A 5,639-nucleotide genomic window follows, 5' to 3' on the forward strand; every position below is an offset into this window, starting at 1 on the left:
ACTATCGCTATCCGACTCATTTATTATATCATTAGCTAAATCATTATTGCTCACAATTTGTGTGGTGAGTCAATGTGGGGTTATCTTGAAAATCATTATGCTTATAAATAAGAAAAATTCATAGAATTTACAAAAGTCAAACACAATTATACAATCCATGAATAAAGTGAATAAATTATGATTATATTTACCTATCTTTGTCAATACACTTGGACAGGATGTGAAGGGTGTCGTACATTACAATTCAAATTATGCGAAATTGCGTAGTAGCATTACTTGGTCCACCGTCTCACGATTGTCCACTCAATCAAAGTTATGATCGTGCGTTGAAGCCATACCATCATGTGTACCTTAATTAGTTGTATCATTTGAGTGACTACCAAATCCTACGATTGTTTGTTGTTGAACTACACCGTTGAAAAACCAATATTCAAACTTGGGAGATAGGTAGTACCTCGAAATCGGGTCATTGTCGGTCGGTACTTCGACCGGGTAGAAAACGTTATTTGTAACATACATGTCAAGTGCGCTATGCATATGTGATTTTTAAAAATCTCGGGACAACGAAGAAATGACGATAAAGATTCATCGTCCGTAATTGTATCTCACCATAAATTGGTGAACCATTTGTATAAATGAACTTGGACATCGTCAAGGTTATAACCACCGATAGTTCGGGATCATTTACGAACATTTTTACTCCTTAAGATGCGATTCTGTGACGTTCATATTTTAGGGAAATTGGAAACCTTTGCCTATTTCGGGACCACATTTGTATCTAACCAAGTTTGCTCATACAACTTCACCACCCCAAAATAAATACACTTTAACATGAGTTTCCGTCATTTTTATGAAATATATGAGAGAAAAAATAAAAGTTGAAGGATATAAACGGATAAGAGAAAAACAATAGATGAAAGATATGAGATGGATAAAAGAAAATTGAAAGACGAAGGATATACCATAGGTAACGATAGGACAATATTTATAAACGGAGAAAAGTAAAAAATTTCGCAAATTAAGTCACGAAATGTAAAAGATATTATTTTGACAACTATTCAATGCTGAATGGAAAGCTGATTGAACCAACAAAATGAACAAAAAAATAAAATTAAAACCATAGCGATATGGAGAGCAGAAAAACGGTAAAAAAAAGGGGGGGGGGGGGGGGGTTCATTATATACCTGCAAAATGGAACAAAACATTTCGTTGGTATATAAACGAAAAAAATAAATTATTTTCCTATTTCGTGTTTATATAAATGAAATACAAAAAAAAAAAAAAAATTTATCCTATTTCATTGGTATATGAATGAAATACAAAATATATACATACATATATATATATATATATATATATATATATATTCCTATTTCGTTTTTATATAAACGAAATACAAAAAAAAAAAAAAAAAATTTATCCTATTTCGTTCATATACCAACGAAATACAAAAAAAAAAAATTATATTTTCCTATTTCGTTTTTATATAAACGAAATAAAAAAAAAATATTTATTTCGTTTTTTTATAAACGAAATACCAAAAAAAAAAAATTATCCTATTTCGTTCATATACCAATGAAATACAAAAAAAAAATTATATTTTCCTATTTCATTTTTATAGGAATGAAATAAATAAAAATATATTTTCATATTTCGTTTTTTTATAAACGAAATACAAAAAAAAAAAAATCCTATTTCGTTGGAATATATAAAAAAAAATATTTGTTACATTTTATTACGGATGTAGCGAAATACGAACAATCCGACAACAGTCATTGTGAGTATTTCGTTGGATAGCAGACTAAATACCCATTGGATAAAAAAAAAAAAAAGCATTCTTTTTGTACTATTAAACAAAAACAGCCATTTTGGCTCCGGACTCTAAGAACTACTGGGATCTTGCATAAAAACAGAATTAAGTATGAATTATGTGGCACCATACTTATTACATAAAAGGGGCAAAATTGAGATGCATTACCATTCCTCAGCAAGCTAGTTGGACGGTAAGGAAAATTATTCATGCAAGAGAAGTACTTATATATATTCAGATGGCCAGTGTCAACAGAAGCATGATCAGACAACTCTACTTAAAGCTAATAGATGACCTGCCTAGACGCATTTTTGATGTTTCAGAATGAGGCAAGACCAAAAGAAAAATTTCAATGGACAGTTGAATGCAAAGGGGAAAAGTGTTGCTGCACATTTTTTCAAAATGGTCCATGCTAAAACTGATCATGTTGTGTGGATAGCCAAAGGATTTTTAACAAGCAAAATAGAGAGAGAAACTATCTAAGGAAATAGTAACTTTTATGTGTAATATATAAACGATTTCAACAGAAATATATAAACGATTACAACAACATATTTATATAGTTAGATCTAGATATACCCTATAAGCCTTGATGTTTTTAGTCTTGTTTGGTTTTATTAAGCAGATAGTCTTGTTTTTATTTGGATAGCTAGCTGTGTTCAAGCTACCCAATTAATGGTTTTGTAATGTTGATCTTGGGAGAGTAGTGTGTATGCAGTCTTACCCTACCTTTTGAAGGTAGAGAGGTTGTTTCCGATGGACCTTCAGCTGAAGTTAATATTGATCTTTGGTACTTAAAATTTTAATTACCAAAAAGAAAAAGAAGAAATGCTTGTCACCCTCAGTTTTTTTTTTTTTTTTTAAAATCAATAATTAGAAACACATAGGACAATTAATATTCTTTTATAGAATCGATATGATTGGACCCAATTACAATCTAATACTCATAATCCTACAAAAATGTGTCTACACTTATTTACATAAATAATACCTATATTAAATTTTGACATTTGGCTTTGGCAAATCATCAAGTTCAACTATAATCTCATATATCTGAAGTTAATTAAAAAATGGCTAAACTTACAGAAATATATAAACGATTATTACAACAAAAAATTTATAAACGATTATGCCTTAAATAAAATCCTAAAATCAGCTATCACTGCACTTGCCCCCGCAATATTTGAGGAAAAAATGCATAGTTGAGATCCATTAAAATGTTCATATGTGATGATGGAACAAAATTCTGCATTTCCACAAGGAGTACATCTGAAGTAGGCCCAGGTGATAGAAATCGCGGGCCTGTAGGAACATTCAGTTCTCCGTGGAAGAATTTTAATGTAGCCCAGCGGAGCTCTCATAAGTCAATGCTGACAGTCAAATCATTATAATCATCCAGGTTCCTTCACATGTATCATAATCAATTTTTTGTGGAGTCCCCTTCAAATGCACTGGTCTTTAATGTTTGGCCCTCAAATTGGGGGTCTTTAATTTTTATCTCTTCCTTTTTTGTGCTCATGGTTTGGGGGTTCGAGCTACCGTGAGGTGAAAAAAAAAAAAAAAAGACAATTTCGCAAAAGCGTAATTTTGTAAGTTAGGCTTTGTTCGGGTCAAAGTTAGGCTTTAACACAAAGACGAGTTTTGTACGAAGCGCAAAACTGCGCTTAAGAGTAGATTTTGATTGCTGAAGGAAAAACTCTACTCAGTCGAGGGGCAGAGTTTGACTGCAAACTCTGCCTGAAGATAGCAAAATCCTGCCTACCTTGCGAATCCAAACTCTATCTTGTAATTTTTTTTTAATTTTTTACTGAGCGGGGTTTGAACTCGAAACCAAAGGGTTCTAACGAATGACAAAAATTAAAGAACACCAATTTAATGGGAAAGAATTAAAGACCACCCCAAAATAAGGACATTCCTGTGAATTGCCCAATCATAATGAAATACTCCTTCCGCCATATTCAGAGGCGGAGCCAGGATTCGAAGCTTGTGGGTTCGGGGTTACAGTGCTTTAAAGTTCTTTGAGTCTTTACTTACTAATTTGTACATATTTGACAAAAAATTTAATACAATATATATGATTCGGACAAAAGGATTGTTCACTTAACGCACTTGTGAAGTTAGCTCATCCTTGGCCATATTTACTTGTCCCTATTTGACTTGACATATTTCTTAAAAAGCAATAAATAAACTGGTTGTTTTATTATTAATAGACATCTAATTTTAGTATACTCCAGTATACTAGTAAGATTGTACGGAGGAAGTAGTCATTTAATCGTTTGGTACACTAGTTTGAGATACTCCATGGGATTAACTATCCATCTTCTATATGAAATATTCTGAAATTAGTTAATACCCCAAACAAAACATGAGATGAATTTAATCCAAAATTCTATCTCGATATTATTATTCTTATTCCATGTACCAAACGATCCATCCAGACTTCTAGAGTCTAGTTTAGTTCCAAAAATGATGCTTATAATTTACTGTTGAGCAAATTCATTGAGAGAATATGAGGATATCACTACAAAAAAAATGAGTAATTTGCGGAGGTTGAAAGTTGCAATTCGTAGAGGTTTTAGCCTCTTCTAGCAACTAGTGAGAAGCACTCTCCTGAAGTCTACAACTTTCAACTTTCACTTAAATTACCACTTTTGCAGTGAGCGTGACTCGAATTTATTGTACACAAGTCGCTGAATTATTTTTTGCAATAAAGCTATCTAAGTTTATCTAAATATTATAAAAGTTACTAAATTGCTTTCGTAGGAAAAAGTCGGTTAATATTGCCCCTGTGTCAATAAAAATATCATTAGAGAAAATAAAGGAGATACTTTTCTTAAGATACTTAGAAGTTAGAGACAATGAAGTATTTTATGGTTATAAAAAAATAGTTTAATAATTTTGTGATATACGCACAAATTTGAGCGGCTTTTTTTATCGCAAAAGATAGTATAGTAACTTTAACTTTGATACGATAAAGTAAATGTTAAATGAACAATCGTAAACTAACGAGAGGACAATGTTGGGCTCGCACAGGGGCAGAGCTAGCCCTTTAGCTATGGGTTCGAAAGAACTCAATAGTTTTAATTAAAACTTTATATTTATATTAAAAAATTCATTTAATTTGTATAAATAACATATTCAGAACTTAGTAAATAAAAACTTATGATATAAAATTCATGAACTAAAAATCTTAACTATGTCTTTTGGGCTCGAGAGATGAATGAATCGAGTCTTGCCACATATATGGTGTGAATCTGAGCAAGTAATATAGGATTCTCTGAGGTCTTTGAAAACGGAGTTCAACTAAAGATTGAAATAAGAGATTGAAATAATTATGAGAGTCAAAATCATGTCCAAGTGGATATACCTTCGAGTAGAAACTTCATTCGTTTACTAACATCATTTACATTTGTTGTCTTTATTTATTTGTTTACTCAACATTTCAAAGTTGCTCACGTACGCCAATTGATCATGCTGAGAGCATAACCACCTTAGTTTTATCCAAATCAAAGAAAGGGCTTATTTTCGATTTTCAACCGATTATGGATGTGTTTTGGTGCGACGAAATTTGCTCAATTTAATTGGTCAAAAAGTTTTGATAAATTTTCTTTTTAGGAAAATAATTTCTTTAAAAATTAGTAAAATGACTTCAATGATGAAAGCAGAGAAAACAAATTCATAAATGGTGTCAGGGGCGTATGTTTGTGTGTCATATGATGTAACGATTATTGGGTGCACCTTTACAAATGAAATTGAGGTTTCAAATCCCACATCTATCTTATCATTTTTTTTCCTCCTAGAATTGAGTTGGGAGGTTCAAATCTCACGT

Source organism: Lycium ferocissimum, chromosome 5 (assembly GCF_029784015.1).
Source record: "Lycium ferocissimum isolate CSIRO_LF1 chromosome 5, AGI_CSIRO_Lferr_CH_V1, whole genome shotgun sequence".
NCBI lineage: Eukaryota > Viridiplantae > Streptophyta > Magnoliopsida > Solanales > Solanaceae > Lycium > Lycium ferocissimum.